The 22,457-nt window shown below is 48.0% G+C and overlaps 1 protein-coding gene across 3 annotated transcripts in view; it reads right to left on the bottom strand.

The window, feature by feature from the left end:
* MCUB (mitochondrial calcium uniporter dominant negative subunit beta) overlaps nt 1–22,457 on the bottom strand; it is a 182,819-nt gene that overhangs the window by 99,873 nt on the left and 60,489 nt on the right. The gene's annotated exons all lie outside the window — the stretch shown is intronic.

Here is a 22,457-nt window from a genome sequence, read left to right on the forward strand (position 1 = left end):
ATGCACTTGTTGACATGATATGGAAAGGTTGTATTGTAGCATATAGAAGATACAAAGGAAAATCTGTTTTCTTCAAAATGATACAAAAAAGTACTGAGGGATATTTAGTATCTTAGTGACGGTGTCAAAGAGCTACATAAAAACATCACAGCAAGAAGGGCTGAATTATTCATGAGTGTCTTGCACCGTAAAGAGTAGTAATGCACCAACAGGGACATGTCTGACAATATCTTTGAAAGTGTATCTCCTTTAAAGAGACTCTGAAGCGAGAATAAATCTCGCTTCAGAGCTCATAGTTAGCAGGGGCATGTGTGCCCCTTCTAAAACGCCGCTATCCCGTGGCTAAACGGGGGTCCCTTCACCCCCAAATCCACCCCCGCAAGACTTGGTCGTCAACTTGGTCGTGAATTTTTTCTTCCTGGAGGCAGGGCTAACGGCTGCAGCCCTGCCTCTAGTCGCGTCTATCAGACGCGCATCGCCGCCTCTCCCCCGCCCCTCAGAGTGAAGGAGGACTGAGAGGGGCGGGGGAGAGGCGGAGGTACGCGTCTGATAGACGCGCGGGAGGCAGGGCTGCGGCGGTTAGCCCTGCCCCAATGCGGAAGCGCTCCCCGACTGTACGGAGGGGATTTGGGGGTGAAGAGACCCCCGTTAAGCCGCGGGATAGCGGCCTTTTAGCAGGGGCACGCATGCCCCTGCTATCTATGAAGTCTGAAGCGAGATTTATTCTCGCTTCAGACTCTTTTTAAAGCTGAAATCCAAGATATTTTTTTTTTAAATATGCACTCAACATTAATTACCACCTGCCCATTTGTATTTTGAATGTAAAAAAAAACATAAAACAAAAAAACTTTTTGCAGGACCGGAGAATGATTATTGAGGTTTCATAATCTATTTCCTCTGTAATTTCAATATGGTTAAAGTGTACCAGAGATAAAACATAAAAAATAAATCATACATACATGGGGGCTTCCTACAGCCCCCTCCGGCCTGATCACTCCCTCGGCACCGTCCTCAGCTTCCTAGATCTTCGGTATGGGGTCCCGGTATCTTCGGCAAGTCAGGGCAAGCTGCGTGCGCTCCCCCGTCTTCCTCCCGCAGCCAGGAGAGTTCTGCGTCTGCGCAATAAAGCTACGCAGGCGCAGAAAGCTCCCGGCAACAGGAGCAGGCTGGGCCATGCATGCGCAGTAAGCCCCAACTGGCCAAGATACCGGGACCCTGTACAAAAGAGCCCGGAGGTGGAGGACGGCATCCAGGGAGCTGCAGGAAGTCCCAGGTATATATGAATTTTTTATTTATTTTTTTACATTTGTCTCTGGTTTCCTTTAACCTCTTCACCACTGAGGGGTTTTACCCCCTGACCACCAGAGCAATTTTCACCTTTCAGCGCTCCTTCCATTCATTTGTCTATAACTTTATCATTACTTATTACAATGAAATGAACTATATCTTTTTTTTCCGCCACCAATTAGGCTTTCTTTAGGTGGGACATTATGCCAAGAATTATTTTATTCTAAATGTGTTTCAATGGGAAAATAGGAAAAATGTGGGAAAAAATTAATTATTTTTCAGGTTTCGGCCATTATAGTTTTTAAATAATGCATGCTATTGTAATTAAAACACATGAAATGTATTTGCCCTTTTGTCCCGGTTATAAAACCGTTTAAATTATGTCCCTATCACAATGTTTGGCGCCAATATTTTATTTGGAAATAAAGGTGCATTTTTTTCAGTTTTGCGTCCATCCCTAATTACAAGCCCATAGTTTATAAAGTAACAGTGTTGTACCCTCCTGACATAAATATTTAAAAAGTTAAAAAGGTAACTATTTATTTTTTTAAATTGTAAATTTTTTAATTTTTTTTTATTACAAAAAAAAAAACAAAATGGGGAGTGTGGGAGGTAATGAGTTAATTTTTTGTGTATAACTAATTCATTTGTATGTGAAAAATGTTTAGGGTGTAGTTTTACTATTTGGCCACAAGATGGCACCAGTAACTTTTTGCTTAATGCGACCTCCAAGCGTCCTTCCGGACGCTTGGAGGAAGTAGTAGTAGACTGGGTAAGGTTTTTTTTTTTTCACAATGATCGCGCTGCTTAGCGGAAAAGCAGCGGATCATTGCGGGGCTTAGATCAACGAACGGGAATGGATTTTCCCGTTCATTGATCTCCGGGCGAGCGGCCGGCGGCGTGTTTACCCGCGGGAATGCGCGCTAGAGCGAGCGGGAGCACGGGCAGCAGCGGGAGCGCGGAAAGTACGGATTTCTCCATCCCTGGGGGTTAAAGGATGGAAAAAGGGATGGAGAAATTCGTAAAGTGGTTAAAATGAGGTTCTAATCAATAATTCAGTTTTGTACTGCTGCAGCTTTTTATTTACATAAAAAACCATCCACCTTACTTTCCAGAGGAGGCAAGTAAGCAAGATGAGTGTGGGTACACTTTAACAGTTTACTTCAGTAAAGAGCATTTGTGTATTTTTTTTAAGCGCTGGCAATTTTAGAAATCGCCCTAAAAGCGCTTATGCAATGATTCCCAATAAGAGTGTTCACATATGAGCGGTTCGATTGCAATCCGCTTTTTAAAAGCGCTGCCTGTACCATTTTCTGAGCACTTTGGCTCAATGGAAGGTATAGGGAAATCGCAAAGCACTTGAAAAAGCGATTTCCCAAGCGCGTCTATGAATAAGTACATTGTATTCATTCATTCATTTCTGGGTGAAAGAGTTCACTTCCTGACGTCAGTCAAAAAAAAGAAATTGCTCGGTGTGCTTATCTAAGCTGACAAAACGCTCAATAAATCGCTCAGCGCTTGTGATAGCACTGACTATTTATAATGTGAACTTATCCTGAGGGCCTGTTTACACTACACGCAGATTGGATGCAGAATGGATGAAGAAAAACCTGACTATGGGAAAATCTGCATCAGAAAAAAAATCAGTTTTGGTGGAAACAGGCCCATAGACATTCACTGGAATCAGTTTTCTGCATCCATTCTGCATCCAATCTGCGTGTAGTGGAAACAGGCCCTCGAAGGACCGGTTTGACATCCCTGCTCTATACACAGTCCAGCTGAGGGGTGGTGACCTTACGTGCCTCCAAGTACTCAACACCCTTGGAGCCAAGTATGGGGAGGGGTAGTGGGTGCCAGGGTCAGGCCGAGGTAGAGGCTCCAGCCTCAGGGCGCATTGTAGGAGGGGGCGCACAACTCACTCAGCTATCATTTCCTCATTGTGTTTGAAGCAGAGAGAAATAAGAAAAGGTGATACATGGCAGTGAATGCAAGCCAGATAACTAGAGATCAAAGAGAACCTGAACTGAAAATAAAAAGTCTAAATAACCATACACAGGTCATACTTACCTCCTGTGTAGTCTACTATCCATTTATCCTCTCCTGCATCCCATTTGTGCACTGTGATTAATGGATTTCTCTGTCTTCCATTTTAAAAATGGCCATTACTCAATAACAGTTTCCTGGTTAGCACACTGTTAAGCTGTAATATCACCCACTTGAGCCATAGGGAAACATGGACATTGCCTTGCACATTCAGTTGTAACTGACAGCTGATGATATATAACTGACAGCAACTGTTATATTTCAGTTTTGACAAAATATTGTTAGAACTGGAAGGGATCACTGTACGAAGAGAATGGTGAGCCTCTGAGAGGAACTGACCATCAGGGTTAGTATGCAATATTAATTTGCAGCTACGTCATGTGTTTAATTTAAATAATTTTCCCCGCTTCAGGTACCCTTTAAGGTATGGGGGGGGGGGGGGTGTACCTGGGGCACTTCTTAGTCTAATAGCAACCAGTGTGTGATGGCTGGGGTTGGAGGGATGGAAGGGCGCACTTTGGTGTCTCAGCCTTGGGTGCTGGAGGACCTGTCCTGGCTCTGGTGGGTGCAGAGTTAGGCTAGTTAGGGATGGAGGATTTATTTAAAAAGAAAATTTTGAACATGGGCTTTGTAGGTAATTACAGTGTTAGTAGTTGTCACTTCAGCATAGTAGTTTGGTGATGAAAAAATACACCTTCAAACTTTTATACACAGGAAGAAAATGGATTGACCAGCCTGAAAAGCAGTGAAAAGTGCTTAAAAGTTTTAGTGTATAAAAAATGTATATTGGAAAAAAAAGCAGTGACAATAACAGCATCTGAGTTCTCAGGAGTAAACCACCGATCAGAGATGAAGATTATTTACAGGCAATTATAAGAGTAGAGCTGAGTAGTAATGGGGTCAGTTTACAACTGTTTAATTAACAGAAGACAGCTGCTTCAGCAGTGAAATGTTGATTGTGATGAGTTCCCTTGTGGACAGTATCTGGTGATCATGGAGAAAACTATACTACCAGGCAAGACAGAACTGATGCCAGAGCTAAGCCACTAAGAACTTCAGTCTCGCCTGAATATCAACCATTAATAACAACATTGTTTATCTCTGATGCAGCTGCCCATGTCAGTCATGGCAGCATATACTACTGTATTTCTATGGACTGGCTCATGGAACTATCGTCCTTCACACTTCTTTTCAGAACGTTTTGGACAAAGTGAAATTGCTCAGCACCTCTGGCTGGTTTGTTTTGCAGTCTGTGTCTAAACTTCATTAAGATTTAAATGGCGCATCTAATATCATGAAAAACAAAAATAGTAAGGGGGCTTTTAGGACCATTGTAGTCCCTTACACACTCCAATGAGTTCTGGGTCACCATGAGCTTGCTGGTTAGTCTGTATCTAATATCATGGGAGAGATCCATTCTCTGCTCGCTGTCAGTGACAAGAGTCTATGAGACAGGCAGTGTGAGGACATCTCTCCATCCCCAACGCAGGCCATAATAAAAGCCTGAGATAGTTTTGAACTTTTCTTCATGCTATCCAAACATGCAAGAGCACAAGGAAAGGCCAGGCTTACTCACCAACCAGCACCTTTCCTTGTGTTTTGCATTTAATTTGGGTAGGTGCGTGTGGTTTCTCTGGTCCCGAGGGCTGCCTAGTCTGCCCCCTGTGGTGTAGCTGGTCCCAAGCAGTGGCAGTGCTCAGCTCACACAGTGAGGGCTTGGAGACTAGCTGCACGCATCCCCCTACTACCACATTGCTATGTGAAACTAAAGGTCTCCTAGTAGTATAGAGGAGCACTGGCGCACGGAAGGGGGTGTTCTGGGTGTCTGGAACCACCCCCTCGCACCTAGACCGGAAGTGCCTCCTGAATCTGAGCAGCGGCAGCCACTGCATGTTATAGTGCAGCTGCCGCCTGCTCATGTGTGTGTGCAGCAGGGGGGCCCGGGGCCCGCCAGCTGTGTGTGGGGGGAGCGCTGTCGCCCTCCTGATTGCGGGACCCCCCAGCCAGGTGTACAACTCTTCCCGGCAGCCTGCAGTCTCCCGAGAGGCAGAGCAGGGCTACGGCAAGATGGCTGCCGAAGCCCTGCACTGGAGACTATTTGTGTCTCCAGCACAGGGCTTCGGGAGCCATCTTGCCGTAGCCCTGCACTCTGCCTGTCAGCGCGGAAGATGTGCTGCAGGAGGATCGTCGGGGAGCTGGTGCCAGATGCCAGGAGAGGAGAAGACTTCTGTCAGGTAAGTGAATTGGTTTTTTTTTTCACAGGTGCATTTTTTTTTCTAGTGTCTGCTGCCTACATTGTGATTTTCAGGCGTCTGCTGCCCACATTATGATTTTCAGGTGTCTGCTGCCCACATTATGATTTTCAGGTGTCTGCTGCCCACATTACGATTTTCTGGTCACTGCTGCCCACATTGTGATTTTCAGGTGTCTGCTGCCCACATTGCGATTTTCAGGTGTCTGCTGCCCACATTGCTATTTTCGGGTGTCTGCTGCCCACATTGCGATTTTCATGTGTCTGCTGCCCATATTACGATTTTCAGGTGTCTGCTGCCCACATTGCGATTTTCTGGTGCCTGCTGCCCACATTGCAATTTTCTGGTGTCTGCTCGCCACATTGCGATTTTCAGGTGTCTGCTGCCCACATTGCGATTTTCAGGTGTCTGCTGCCCACATTGCGATTTTCAGGTGTCTGCTGCCCACATTGCGATTTTCAGGTGTCTGCTGCCCACATTGCGATTTTCAGGTGTCTGCTGCCCACATTACGATTTTCAGGTGTCTGCTGCCCACATTACGATTTTCAGGTGTCTGCTGCCCACATTACGATTTTCAGGTGTCTGCTGCCCACATTACGATTTTCAGGTGTCTGCTGCCCACATTACGATTTTCTGGTGTCTGCTTGCCACATTACGATTTTCTGGTCACTGCTGCCCACATTGCGATTTTCTGGTGCCTGCTGCCCACATTGCGATTTTCTTGTAACTGCTGCCCACATTGCAATTTTTTGGTGTCTGCTGCCCACATTACGATTTTCTGGTGACTCCTTCCCACATTGCGATTTTCTGGTGCCTGCTGCCCACATTGCGATTTTCTGGTGACTGCTGCCCACATTGCGATTTTCTGGTGACTGCTGCCCACATTACAATTATTTGCTGGTGACTCCTGTCCACATTACGATTATTTTCTGATGACTGCTGGCTGCTGCCCACATTACGATTATTTTCTGATGGCTGCTGCCCACATTACGATTATTTTCTGATGGCTGCTGCCCACATTACGATTTTTTTCTGGTGACTGCTGCCCACATTACGATTTTTTTTCTGGTGACTGCTGCCCACATTACGATTTTTTTCTGGTGACTGCTGCCCACATTACGATTTTTTTCTGGTGACTGCTGCCCACATTACGATTTTTTTCTGGTGACTGCTGCCCACTTTACGATTATTTTATGGTGAATTGTTGCCCACTTTACGATTATTTTATAGGTAAATGCTGCTCAATTTATGATTAATGTCTAGTGAAATGCTGCCCAATTTACGATTATTTTATAGTGAAATGCTGCCCACTTTACGATTATTTTATGGTGAAATGCTGCCCACTTTACGATCATTTTATGGTGAAATGCTGCCCTATTTATGATTCATTGCTGGTGAAATGCTGCCCATTTTACGATTCATTTCTGGTGAAATGCTGCCCAATTTACGATTAATTTCTGGTGAAGCATTGCTGCATTAGGATTATTTTCTAGTGAAACATTGCTGCATTAGGATTATTTTCTAGTGAAACATTGCTGCATTAGGATTATTTTATAGTGAAACGCTGCCCCATTACGATTATTTGGTGCCTATAGGGAGGGCCCCATCCTCATTTTCGCAGGGGGACCCAGTGACTTCTAGTTACGCCCGTGGGGGAGGGTCTCTCTGACTGGCGGTATGAGAGCGGGGGTACTAGGGGAGCGGCGCAGAGATACATTACCTTTCTCGGCGGCGGTGATGGCGTCCCAGGTCTCCATGACTAGTTGGCTACCTTTCATCCTGGCTCTAACGTGACGTCACCGCGCCATCCAGCCGCAGCAGCCACGTCCCCCCCCCCCCCCCCCCACCTGAAGGCCATTGGACATCAGAGTATGCGTCCATGGAGAGAGAAGTACTGCTGCTGGATGAGCTGGAGTCTGGATAAGGCAAGTGCAGCCAGGGCTCACTGAGAGGCAGGGCAGGGGGGATATTTGGAAGCCAGCCAGCCAGCCATTCCATGATCCACCATATGTGAGAGGGAGAGAGGGGGGATTCATCTGGCTATATATACAGGAGGGATCTGACTATATACACTGGCTATATGCAGGGGGATCGGACTATATACACTGGCGATATTCAGGGGATCTGGCTATATATACACCGGCTATATGCAGGGGGATCTGGCTATATACACTGGCAATATGCAGGGGGATCTGGCTATATCCATGGCTATATGCAGGGGGATCTGGCTATATACACTGGCTATATGCAGGGGGACCTGGCTATATACACTGGCTATATGCAGGTGGATCTGGCTATATACACTGGCTGTATGCCGGGGGAACTGGCTATATACACTGGCTATATGCAGGGGGAGGCATCTGGCTACATACAGTGGGTATATGGATATATACAGAGGGGGATCTCTGGCTATATATACAGCGGATCTGACTATATACACTGGCTATATATACACAAGGGAGATCTGGCGAAATACAAGGGGGAATGTACTGAACGCGGAGTCATCTGGCTATATACTATAAATGGGGATCATGTGGTTACTTATCCTAACTGGGGGGGCCTCATCTGGCTACCTGTGTGATAAATGGAGGTCATCTGGTCACCTATACTAAAGAGGGGTGGGGTAATTTCGTTATCCATAATAAAGGGGGGTTATCTGGCTACTTTATCACTGCCACATTATATATATTTTGGCGAAACACTACTGCATCATGTGTATTTTGTAGGGAAACACTGCACATTGTGTGTATTTTGTGGAGAAATGCTGTGCATCATGTGGATTTTGTGGGCAAAAGCATGCGCGGTAGTGTGCGGCTTGCCAAAAGAGACCTATCAGGAATCCCCCCCTTGAAAATCCTGGATTTGCCCCTGGAGGAGATCGTGTAATTCGGTTCAGCCCATACTAGATACGGTACTGTAGGTCTAGATACGTTGCTGTGTCTTTAAAACTTGTTGACGGGCTCAAGCCCTTGTTCACATTTAGCGCAGATGTCTGTGCGATCAGAACGCAACGCGTCCGATTGCACGACATCTGCGCTACTATGTGCTGCAGATCCCATTCATTACAATGAATGGGATCTGTGCTGCGATTCCTAAAAATGCGTGCAGCAAGCGATAGCACAATTGCGCTTCTGCGCAGCGCATAGGATGGGAACGGTAGAAGGCGCTGACTATGCCCTTCTGCCGTTCTTGCGTGTCGCACGCTATACGCGCTGCCAAAATGTGCACGGCAGCGCATATAGTCTGAACGAGCCCTTGCAGACCCGTTAAATAGCAGGTGCTGCTTAGTAAGCAAGCATTGCCTTTCCTTGTGTTTTTGCATTTAATTTGGGTAGTAGTGGTGGGTGGTTTCTCCGGTGGTGAGGGCTGCCTCTAATGGTGTAGTATGTTGGTAGCTCCCAGGTGGGCGAAGCACCCACTCCCCCACATCTGGTCCCTTTAAGTGGAATAGACCTGCTCTAAAGGACTGAGGTGCTCTGCCTACTTGACGATGATGTTGAAAATAAAATGGTTGTTCCAGCACTTCCACTTTACCCTTTGCACCAATCCGAGGTTAAAGGAAGGATGCAACTGTGGAGGGGGTAGTACATGCATGCATCTTCAGAGGACATAAGGGTGAAAGGTGACATGAATAGAAGATGCCCCGTCACTTCCACAGCAACAGGAGGCAAGAAGCTGTGAGAAAGCCTGCATGAAAAGTAGATTATCCCAGGAAGTATTTTTAATGTAAATACATACCTCCCAACTTTTTAGATGAGATGGTGGAACACCTTAAGACCCGCCTCTGCCACAACCCTAGTCATGTATAGCACAAAGAATCCATAAGCAAAAGATGTACTGTAGTTTTATAATTTATACCATACTGGTCCTTTTTATCATTAGGTTTACTTTGTATTGCAATTTGGAAATAAGAAATGCATCATTTTAAAAGGATGGAAGTAAAGTTTAGAGTCAAAACTTTGACATTATAAACATTTTAAGTAGAAAAATACAAATACTCACATAAATCTGTTGATCAATCCTGCAAGAAAGACAAATGAGGAAGAAAGCGGGAGAGGGGGGATTTGGTTATCAAAGAGGGAACAGAGGAACAGTTGGGAGCTATGTAAATATAACATCCCTTTATGGAACTGGACTTGCACTGCAGACAATGTTTAGTCCCATTTACTTCCTGCCTTGGGACTACAGGGGCTCAGAAAAAAACAAAAACACTGCAGGTCTTAGAGAAAGGAAGTGATGCAAAATCTCCCTAATGGGGGCACAGAAAACCCAGAAAATCTCCTTCAAATTTCAGATGACAATCTAGCCAAAACTACAAAAAAAATGCATTTTCTATGTTAGGCTTTCATCTGCCTGAAAGTCCTCCTAAGGCTACATTACACACCCCTATATTACATTAGCATGTATTACTTATGGTTAAACATGTTTATTTAAATTACGTTGTTCTGCCATTGTCAGTAAAGACAGGAACACTGCATGTGAAAAAAAAGCAACTTGTTACATTATTTTCTTTCCACAAAACGAAAAATCTCATTACATTTTGCCCTGCCCATCGATCAACATGAGCAATCAATCGAACGCGTTTCCAATTCCGATTGCAGGAAATTGCAAAAGAGAACAAAAAAAAAAGCCCATTTCGGAAACTAGCCCCAAGCAAGCAGAACAGACGTGTGACATATTGGCGGCAGTGTTTAATAAAGATGTGCAGCAGAGAACAATGAGCCTTATCTCTGCTCACTTCAAGCCTGCAATCAGGCACACGTCAATTTAAAATATAGGAGCTTCTCTGCACAAGATTAGATGCTTGAAATGAGCAGAGTAAAGGTTCACTGCTCTTCATTGCATTTCTGCGCAATAAACCACCCAATGCGTCTTTGGTTATACTCCTCGCATGAATCCAAAGAGCACATCTTCTGGATGACAAACTTGTTTAATAATGTTGTGTAAAAGTGTGGACTACCAAAATATTGCTGATGTTTCAGTTCCACCAAAGCCATACAAGTTCTATATGTATGCAATATTAAATATTAAAACTATCAGTGCATGCCTGGGTCACTCCTTGCACAAGCCATGGGAAAAATACTATGAGTCAATGCTGTCTGCACAAAGGACTGCCATACAACATCATGATAATATTACATCTTTTTTATTTAAAAGGAACCAGAGACGTGGGGGAAAGTCGTTATACATACCTGGGGCTTCCTTCAGCCCCATACGCACGGATCGCTCCCACGCCGCCATCCTCAGCTGCCTGGATCCGCCGGTACCGGGTCCCGTCATTACCGCCAGTCGGCCGGCAGACGCAGCCAATTGTCCGCATCACAGCGGGCTCCCTCCATATAAGTACGCGTGAGGCTGCATACTGCACAGCCGCATGCGTACGGGTATGGAGGGAGCCCCTGTGATGAGGACAATTGGCCGCGTCCGCCGGAAGTGCCGGGACCCGGTACCGCCGATACAGGAAGCGGTGGACGGCGGCGTGGGAGCGATCCGTGCGTATGGGGCTGGAAGAAGCCCCAGGTAGGTATAAAAGCTTTTTCTGTTTTTAGCGAGCATTCCTCTCTGGTTCCCTTTCAGAGGGACTATTTGTAGAAAAAATACTGACATACAAAGTTTAACACTGCCCCTCCCCTCCCATTTATAATTGACCACAGGTTCCATACTCTGATGACATGCATAGGGTAATTCTCACAATATTCCCCTCTCGCTCTTTGATAAAGCAGTGTGATGGCCGCAATACAGGTGGAGCAGTCCACCGAGGGCTCCTCCCTCCAGCATACCCTCCTCTAAGGCATCCTACACCGGCTAAGTATACCTCCTGTTAACTTTTTCCTCTGGGGCTTCACCCTCGTCAGTCTCACTCAAACTTTGCACGCTATAGCAATTATTGAAATTTTGGGCTCACTATGTGTTGATGTATATTTGCACTCGTTATTGTTCATATTGGCCTCAATTCACTAAGATCATGCTGGAGATAATAAGGCAAGTAAGAGAGTTATCTTATCTGTTCATTCCTTACGTTACCTCTTCTGTAGTTAATTTACCTCCTCTGTAGTTAATTTACCTCCTCTGCAGTTAAGTTACCTCCTCTGTAGTTAAGTTACCTCCTCTGTAGTTAAGTTACCTCCTCTGTAGTTATTTTCACACACAGTTAATGAACAGCCTGTCTTTAACTCTGGAGTTATTTTAAGGATTAAAGAGTTAACTTAAAGACAGAAGAGTTAACTTTAGGTTTGCCTGAGGTAAAATGTTTCCTGAATACTACATGCCTTATCACCATGGTAACAACTCTAGAAGAGTTATTAAAGACAGGAGATAAGCTTAGTGAATTGAGGCCCTTGAATGTTATCACTCTTATTCTCTATTGGAGGTTCTGAACCCTGGTTCATACAGTGAGTGGGTGCTCTTTTTTGAACACTCCTGTCAGTACAGAGTTATACTCATGATGGTTTATGCCAATATAATTTAGAGATCTGTATTATATTATGGAGGGTATGTTTTGCTCTTTTAAAGGTTTTTATCTTTTTCTATTGGAATGATTTATTGAATAAAAATTGTTATTGTTTACACTTAATTTAGTGTGGTGCTGTTTCTATGAGCCATTTTTCCTACTTGCATATCACAATATTCCATGCTAACACAAGAGAGTGTTAATTGTACTCATATATAAATATATATATACAATAAAGACTTGGTTATCCAACCTCGTGGGGATCAGCTGATGCCAGATTCTGGTTGCTTGAGACTTGATGTTAAAAATAGGCCTAGCTAGTACTGTCCTATACCCTATTCTATATACATACCATAAACTTTGTATTACATGTTAAAATTCAGTAACTGAAGGTATATTAATTTTGGGGGAGCTGGGGAGCCCAGACTTTAAGCACAGCAGAGCCCACAAACAGCCTAAGAAGTTGGCCTTCACCACTGAGTACTGCCGGCGGTTTGTGCTGGTTGGTTGATTTTAAATTATTGATATTACGTTAAAGGGGCACTATGGCAAACAATTGTAAAATTTGAAATATGCGCCATCAGACAAAATAAGAAGTACACTTTTTCCAGAGTAAAATGAGCCATAAATTACTTTTCTCCTATGTTGCTGTCACTTACAGTAGGTAGTAGAAATCTGACAGAAGCGGCAGTTTTGGACTAGTCCATCTCTTCATAGGGGATTCTCGGGGATTTATTTATTTATTTTCAAAAGCACTTAGTGAATGGCAGTTGCTCAGTCCAACTGCCCCCCCACCCCCCCAAAAAAAACCTGTAGCGAGCAGGGAGGCTGGCCAGAATCACTGTTTAAATCCTTTTTAGTGAATATCTTTCTAAAGAGTAAAAGCCTTGCTAAAAATCCCCTATAAAAAGATGGACTAGTCCAAAACCTGTTGCTTCTGTCAGATTTCTACTACCTACTGTAAGTGACAGCAACATAGGAGAAAAGCAATTTATGGCTCATTTTACTCTGGAAAAAATTGACTTCTTATTTGTCTAGGTTTGCACATATTTTAAATTTTACAATTTTTTGCCATAGCGCCCCTTTAAAGTAATGCTTGTGTCAAGCTTGCCTTGTAATCCCTTCTCTCACACTAACCCTCCTACCTCTGCTACATCTAGCACTGCCACTAACCCTTCTACTAACACTGCAACTAACTGCCGCTACGCCTGCACTAGCCTCACTGCCCCTACATCTTTTTTCCTTTTTCCTACTTACAGAAGGCAGCTTGAGACGACAAAACCCGCCACAAGAACTGTTAAGAAGTGGACAGAGGATGCAAAAATGAGGCTGCAGGCATGCTTGGAATGGATTAACTGGTCGGCCCTAGAGGCATCCACGCTGGAAGAATGGTCAGAAAATGTCCTCTCCTACATTCGCTTCTGCGAAGACACATACATTCCAACCAAATCCTTCAAAGTCTTCCCAAATGACAAACCCTGGTTCAACAGCAACCTTCGACGTCTACGGAAAATCAAGGAAGAGGCGCACAGGACGGGCACCCCAGAAGAGTTCAGAGAAGCCAGAAATTCCCTGAACAGAGAACTAAAAGCTGCAAAGAGGACCTACTCTAACAAGGTAGGCCTCAGCCTTCAGTCCGGCAACTCGAGGGAAGTCTGGAAGGGCCTCAGGGCGGCCACGAACTTTAAACCCCCCCCCCCAGCAAAACGCAGCCCCCAGCCTCCAACTGGCGGAGGAACTAAATGAATTTTATTGCAGGTTTGAACACCAACCCAAGAGGCCCGTAGTCTCAGCACCCCAGCCAGCACTGGACTCCACAACATCCGCGACAAAGGACGCTAAGGGCCCAATAGCAGCCAGTGGCACCCCCGCTCTGTCCGCTGTGCAAGAAGAGGAGGTGCTACAACACCTTCGCAGGCTCAACCCCAGGAAAGCCTCAGGCCCGGATGGGGTGTCATCACACTGCCTGAGAACCTGTGCAATCCAACTAGCTCCCATCCTCACCTCTCTCTACAACAGATCCCTATCGGAAGGGAAGGTCCCCTCCTGCTTCAAAAGGTCCACAATCATTCCAGTCCCCAAAAAAACAGGAAACACAGAGCTCAACAACTTTAGACCCGTAGCCCTGACCCCCATCATCATGAAAGTATTCGAAAGGCTGGTGCTGACCCGCCTGAAGCACTCCACCAACACTCTCCTCGAACCACACCAGTTTGCCTACAGAGAAAACCGATCAGTAGACGATGCCATCAATGTCTACTGCAATGCCCTTCTGTCTGGACTCCCTAAGACCCGAATAGCCCCACTGCAGTCCATCATGAATGCGGCTGCCAGAATTATCCACTCCTCCCATCGCTCCACCAGGGCGGCTCCCCTCCGTGAATCCCTCCACTGGCTTCCTATCCAGTCCAGAATCAGATTCAAGATATTGTGTCTGACCTACAAATCCATCCACAAAACCTGTCCAACCTACATTTCTGATCTTACTCAGAGATACACACCAAGCCGCTCACTCCGCTCCTCCAATGAACTTCGCATGACCGTCCCCCGCATCACCCAGTCCCATGCACGCCTCCAAGACTTCTCAAGAGCCGCTCCGACACTATGGAACTCCCTACCTCCACCCATTAGGGCAGCCCCCTCCTTCAACACCTTCAAGAAGGCCCTCAAAACTCACCTTTTCACTCTTGCCTACCACCCCTCACAATTGCTCTAAACCCACAGCCGAACTCTGGTCCCCTACCTCTCGTGTCCCTACCTCTCCCTCTAGATTGTAAGCCTTTGGGCAGGGTCCTCACTCCTTTTGTGTCCTACCTGATCATGCACCTCTATTACTGTGCACCCATGCTATGCATTTGAGTGAACCTAACTTGCCTAACTCCATGCTCCCATCCAGTGACTGACTAAGCATTACCTTGTACTCATACTGTGCTGTGTGATCTGGTTTGCATGTATTCCTGTATTGTCATATTGCTGTTTGTCACCCCTAAATATTGTCTGTAACCTAAATTAATGTCCAGCGCTGCGTAATATGTTGGCGCTTTATAAATACAACAAATAAATAAATAAATAAATGTCAGCCTGGCATACATCTCGGAGCACCTTGACAGACCAGGAGCCTACGCCAGGGTCCTTTTCCTGGACTTCAGCTCGGCCTTTAACACCATCTGTCCTGACATCCTGATCGACATCCTTACGTATCTCGGGGTAGATTCCCTCCTCTGCAAGTGGGTAAAGGACTTTCTCTCCAATAGAACACAACGGGTCAAGCTTGGCAGTCGCTTCTCCAGCGAGAGAACCACAAACATTGGCGCACCGCAAGGGTGCGTGCTGTCCCCACTCCTGTTTTCTCTGTATACTAACAACTGCACCTCGGCCACTGACTCCGTCAAAGTTATTACATTTGCAGACGATACCACGCTCATTGGCCTCATCGACAGAAATGGGGAGGACGCTTATCGAAAGGAAATTGAGAAGATCTGTAATTGGTGCAAGGACAACAAACTCGTTCTCAACATGGCAAAGACAGTGGAACTGATTGTGGACTTCCGGAAACTCCCTCCTGCCCCTCTCCCCGTGCTTATTGATGGGTCTGAGGTCTCCAGAGTTCAAAGCGTCCAGTTCCTAGGTAGAGTTGGGCCGAACGGTTCGCCTGCGAACGGTTCCATGCGAACTTCAGTGGTTCGCGTTCGCGTCCCGCAGGCGAACCTTTGCGGAAGTTCGGTTCGCCCCATAATGCACATGGAGGGTCAACTTTGACCCTCTACATCACAGTCAGCAGGCCCAGTGTAGCCAATTAGGCTACACTAGCCCCTGGAGCCCCACCCCCCCTTATATAAGGCAGGCAGCGGCGGCCATTATGGTCACTCGTGTGCTGCCTGCGTTAGTGAGAGTAGGGCGAGCTGCTGCAGACTGTCTCTCAGGGAAAGATTAGTTAGGCTTAACTTGTTCCTGTCTGGCTGCATACCTGTTCTGTGAACCCACCACTGCATACCTGTGCTGTGAACCCACCACTGCATACCTGTGCTGTGAACCCACCACTGCATACCTGTTCAGTGAACCCACCACTGCATACCTGTTCAGTGAACCCACCACTGCATACCTGTTCAGTGAACCTGCCACTGCATACCTGTTCTGTTCAGTGGACCCGCCACTGTATACCTGTTCATTGAACCCACCACTGCATACCTGTGCTGTGAACCCACCACTGCATACCTGTTCTGTGAACCCACCACTGCATACCTGTGCTGTGAACCCGCCACTGCATACCTGTTCAGTGAACCTGCCACTGCATACCTGTTCTGTTCAGTGGACCCGCCACTGTATACCTGTTCATTGAACCCACCACTGCATACCTGTGCTGTGAACCCACCACTGCATACCTGTTCTGTGAACCCACCACTGCATACCTGTGCTGTGAACCCACCACTGCATACCTGTTCAGTGAACCTGCCACTGCATACCTGTTCTGTTCAGTGGACCCGCCACTGTATAACTGTTCATTGAACCCACCACTGCATACCTGTGCTGTGAACCCACCACTGCATACCTGTTCTGTGAACCCACCACTGCATACCTGTTCAGTGAACCCGCCACTGCATACCTGTTCAGTGAACCCGCCACTGCATACCTGTTCAGTGAACCCGCCACTGCATACCTGTTCAGTGAACCCGCCACTGCATACCTGTTCTGTTCAGTGGACCCGCCACTGTATACCTGTTCAGTGAACCTGCCACTGCATACCTGTTCAGTGAACCTGCCACTGCATACCTGTTCAGTGAACCTGCCACTGCATACCTGTTCTGTTCAGTGGACCCGCCACTGTATACCTGTTCATTGAACCCACCACTGCATACCTGTGCTGTGAACCCACCACTGCATACCTGTTCTGTGAACCCGCCACTGTATACCTGTTCTGTTTAGTGAACCCGCCACTGTATACCTGTTCTGTTTAGTGAACCCGCCACTGTATACCTGTTCTGTTTAGTGAACCCGCCACTGTATACCTGTTCTGTTTAGTGAACCCGCCACTGCATACCTGTTCTGTTCAGTGGACCCGCCACTGTATACCTGTTCATTGAACCCACCACTGCATACCTGTGCTGTGAACCCACCACTGCATACCTGTTCAGTGAACCCGCCACTGCATACCTGTTCTGTTCAGTGGACCCGCCACTGTATACCTGTTCAGTGAACCCGCCACTGCATACCTGTTCTGTGAACCCGCCACTGTATACCTGTTCTGTTTAGTGAACCCGCCACTGTATACCTGTTCTGTTTAGTGAACCCGCCACTGTATACCTGTTCTGTTTAGTGAACCCGCCACTGTATACCTGTTCTGTTTAGTGAACCCGCCACTGCATACCTGTTCTGTTCAGTGGACCCGCCACTGTATACCTGTTCAGTGAACCCGCCACTGCATACCTGTTCTGTTCAGTGGACCCGCCACTGTATACCTGTTCAGTGAACCCGCCACTGCATACCTGTTCTGTTCAGTGGACCCGCCACTGTATACCTGTTCAGTGAACCCACCACTGCATACCTGTTCTGTTCAGTGGACCCGCCACTGTATACCTGTTCAGTGAACCCGCCACTGCATACCTGTTCTGTTCAGTGGACCCGCCACTGTATACCTGTTCAGTGAACCCGCCACTGCATACCTGTTGTGTTCAGTGAACCTGCCACTGCATACCTGTTCTGTGAACCCGCCACTGTATACCTGTTCTGTTTAGTGAACCCGCCACTGCATACCTGTTCTGTTCAGTGGACCCGCCACTGTATACCTGTTCAGTGAACCCGCCACTGCATACCTGTTCTGTTCAGTGGACCTGCCACTGTATACCTGTTCAGTGAACCCGCCACTGTATACCTGTTCTGTTTAGTGAACCCGCCACTGCATACCTGTTCTGTTCAGTGGACCCGCCACTGTATACCTGTTCATTGAACCCACCACTGCATACCTGTGCTGTGAACCCACCACTGCATACCTGTTCTGTGAACCCGCCACTGTATACCTGTTCTGTTTAGTGAACCCGCCACTGTATACCTGTTCTGTTTAGTGAACCCGCCACTGTATACCTGTTCTGTTTAGTGAACCCGCCACTGTATACCTGTTCTGTTTAGTGAACCCGCCACTGTATACCTGTTCAGTGAACCCGCCACTGCATACCTGTTCTGTTCAGTGGACCCGCCACTGTATACCTGTTCAGTGAACCTGCCACTGCATACCTGTTCTGTTCAGTGGACCCGCCACTGTATACCTGTTCAGTGAACCCGCCACTGCATACCTGTTGTGTTCAGTGAACCTGCCACTGCATACCTGTTCTGTGAACCCGCCACTGTATACCTGTTCTGTTTAGTGAACCCGCCACTGTATACCTGTTCTGTTTAGTGAACCCGCCACTGCATACCTGTTCTGTTCAGTGGACCCGCGACTGTATACCTGTTCAGTGAACCCGCCACTGCATACCTGTTGTGTTCAGTGAACCTGCCACTGCATACCTGTTCTGTGAACCCGCCACTGTATACCTGTTCTGTTTAGTGAACCCGCCACTGTATACCTGTTCTGTTTAGTGAACCCGCCACTGCATACCTGTTCTGTTCAGTGGACCCGCCACTGTATACCTGTTCAGTGAACCTGCCACTGCATACCTGTTCTGTGAACCCGCCACTGTATACCTGTTCTGTGAACCCGCCACTGTATACCTGTTCTGTTCAGTGAACCCACCGCATCAGTGCGCATACCTGTGCAGTTAAGTGAACCCACCTACCTACGTGAGTGCACGCAGTGTGATATACCACTCCGTGCATACCCGATATGGACAAAACAGGTAGAGGAAGAGGTAGTGCCAGAGCCAGAGGAAGGCCACCCGGCAGATCTGCGCGAGGTCGTGTAAATGTAATTTCGTGTGGACCTGGCCCACAGTACAGTGCTCGGAAGAAGGCACGTCCCATCACCTCCCAAGATTGTCAGGACGTGGTTGAGTATTTAGCGACACAGAACACCTCATCTTGCTCAGCCACCAGCGCTACTACTAGCACCACTTCCGCTGCATTTGACACTTATTTAGTGTTGAAATCACTGATGCACAGCCATTGTTGTTTCAGCCAGATGAATTTTCACCAGCTCATATATTTGAGTTACCCGGCAACACTATGGATGTAACATGTAAGGAGGATGAAGGACCTACTGATGGTGCATGTTTGGATTTGTCTGAGGCAAGCGAAGCTGGGCAGGATGATTACGATGATGACGATGATAGGGATCCTCTGTATGTTCCCAATAGAGGAGATGAAGAGGGGGACAGTTCAGAGGGGGAGTCAGAGAGTAGTAGGAGGAGAGAAGTTGCTGAAAGAAGCTGGGGCAGCTCTTCGTCAGAAACAGCTGGTGGCAGAGTCCGGCACCATGTATCGCCACCTATGTACAGCCAGCCAACTTGTCCTTCAGCATCAGCTGCTGAGGTGACGGTCCCCATAGTGCCCACATCCCAGGGTGGCTCAGCGGTGTGGAAATTTTTTAATGTGTGTGCCTCAGATCGGACCAAAGCCATCTGTTCGCTCTGCCAACAAAAATTGAGCCGTGGAAAGGCCAACACTCACGTAGGGACAAGTGCCTTACGAAGGCACCTGGAGAAAAGGCACAAACAGCAATGGGATGGCCACCTGAGCAAAAGCAGCAGCAGCACACAAAAGCAAAGCCACCCTCCTTCTCCTCTTCCTCCTCCATCAGGTGCATTATCTGCTTCTGCCGCTTTCTCCCTTCCACCTTCACAGGCACCCTCCTCCACTCCGCCTCTGCCCTTGAGCGGTTCCTGCTCCTCTGCCCACAGCAGCAGTCAGGTGTCCGTGAAGGAAATGTTTGAGCGGAAGAAGCCAATTTCGGCCAGTCACCCCCTTGCCCGGCGTCTGACAGCTGGCGTGGCGGAACTGTTAGCTCGGCAGCTGTTACCATACCGGCTGGTGGACTCTGAGGCCTTCCGTAAATTTGTGGCCATCGGAACACCGCAGTGGAAGATGCCAGGCCGCACTTATTTTTCGAGAAAGGCCATACCCCAACTGCACCGTGAAGTTGAGAGGCAAGTGGTGTCATCTCTTGCGAAGAGCGTTGGGTCAAGGGTACACCTGACCACGGATGCCTGGTCTGCCAAGCACGGGCAGGGCCGCTACATTACCTACACAGCCCATTGGGTGAACCTGGTGGTGAACGATGGCAAGCAGGGCGCAGCGGACCAAATTGTGACACCTCCACGGCTTGCAGGCAGGCCTCCTGCCACCTCCTCTCCTCCTGCTACATGCTCTTCGCTGTCCTCCTCCTCCTTGGCTGAGTGGCAGTTCTCCTCTCCAGCTACACAGCCCCAGCTCCGCAGGGCCTATGCTGCATGCCAGGTACGACGCTGTCACGCCATCTTAGACATGTCTTGTCTCAAAGCGGAGAGTCACACTGGAGCAGCTCTCCTGGCTGCTCTTAAGAAACAGGTGGATGAGTGGCTGACCCCGCACCACCTGGAGATAGGCAACGTGGTGTGCGACAACGGCAGCAATCTGCTTGCCGCTTTGCATATGGGGAAGCTGACACACATACCCTGCATGGCACATGTCATGAATCTAGTGGTTCAAAGATTTGTGGCAAAGTACCCTGGCTTAGCGAATGTCCTGAAGCAGGCCAGGAAGTTCTGTGGGCATTTGAGGCGGTCTTACACAGCCATGGCACGCTTTGCGGAAATTCAGCGCAAAAACAACATGCCGGTGAGACGCCTCATTTGCGATAGCTGGACTCGCTGGAACTCGACCCTGCTCATGTTCTCCCGCCTGCTAGAACAGAAGAAAGCCGTGACCCACTACCTCTACAACTACAGTAGAATGAAACAGTCTGGGAAGATGGGATGTTCTGGCCCGACAACTGGACACTGATGGAAAATGCATGCAGGCTCATGCGGCCGTTTGAGGAGGTGACCAACCTGGTGAGCCGCAGTGAGGGCACCATCAGCGACTTAATTCCCTACGCTTACTTCTTGGAGTGTGCTGTGCGTAGAGTGGCGGATGAAGCTGTGAATGAGCGTGACCAGGAACCGTTACGGCAGGAACAGGCATGGGACCAATTTTCATCAGACCCAGCTGTTTCCTCAACACCTGCGGCAGCACAGAGGGGGGAGGAGGAGGAAGAAGAGAAGTCGTGTGCAGAAGACGAGTCAGACTCAGAGGATGATGAGCAAGGTGTTTCTTTGGGGGAGGAGGAGGAGGAGGAGGGGACAGCGGCAGGAGAACAACCTCAGCAGGCATCGCAAGGGGCTTGTGCTGCTCAACCTTCCCGTGGTATTGTTCGCGGCTGGGGGGAGGAGGTTGACTTACCTGACGTCACTGAGGAAGAGCAAGAGGAGATGGAGGGTACTGGATCCGACTTTGTGCAGATGTCGTCTTTTATGCTGTCCTGCCTGTTGAGGGACCCCCGTATAAAAAACCTCAAGGGGAATGAGCTGTACTGGGTGGCCACACTACTAGACCCTCGGTACAGGCACAAAGTGGTGGACCTGTTACCAACTCACCGGAAGGTGGAAAGGATGCAGCACATGCAGAACCAGCTGTCAACTATGCTTTACAATGCCTTTAAGGGTGATGTGACGGCACAACGCCAGCAAGGTACCACTGCCACTAATCCTCCTCCCGTGTCCACGCAGTCAAAGACAGGACGCTCCAGCGATCTCATGGTGATGTCGGACATGCGGACGTTCTTTAGTCCAACGCCTCGCCGTCGCCCTTCCGGATCCACCCTCCACCAACGCCTGGAACGGCAGGTAGCCGACTACCTGGCCTTAAGTGTGGATGTAGACACTGCTGTGAACAGCGATGAGGAACCCTTGAACTACTGGGTGCGCAGGCTTGACCTGTGGCCAGAGCTGTCCCAATTTGCCATCCAACTTCTCTCCTGCCCTGCCGCAAGCGTCCTGTCAGAAAGGACCTTCAGCGCAGCTGGAGGCATTGTCACAGAGAAGAGAAGTCGCCTAAGTCACAAAAGTGTTAAGTACCTCACCTTTATCAAAATGAATGAGGCATGGATCCCGGAGGGCTGCTGCCCGCCCCAAGACTAAGTCAGTCCCCGCACACACAGCATCTCTGCCTGCACGCCGTGTGACTGGCTGCCTGGCCTGCCCCAAGAAGACTAAGTCGCTCCCAGTCCCTCCACACAGCATGTCTGCCTGCAGGCCGCTTGACTACCTTCTCCGCCACCACCAACAGGGTCCGGGACTCCAGGCGGATTGCTGAATTTTTTAGGCCGCTGCTAGCAGCGGCCGCTGTAATAATTTTTCTGGTGCGTGTACATGACTGCCTAATTTTTCTGGCTGCACTGCGGGCAGCTGCAACAACAAAAGAAAAGGCATGTACATGCGCCCATTCCCCTTCGTGATCATTACCTTGCCGTGGTGAAG

Source organism: Hyperolius riggenbachi, chromosome 1, assembly GCF_040937935.1.
Source record: "Hyperolius riggenbachi isolate aHypRig1 chromosome 1, aHypRig1.pri, whole genome shotgun sequence".
NCBI classification, from domain to species: Eukaryota; Metazoa; Chordata; class Amphibia; order Anura; family Hyperoliidae; genus Hyperolius; species Hyperolius riggenbachi.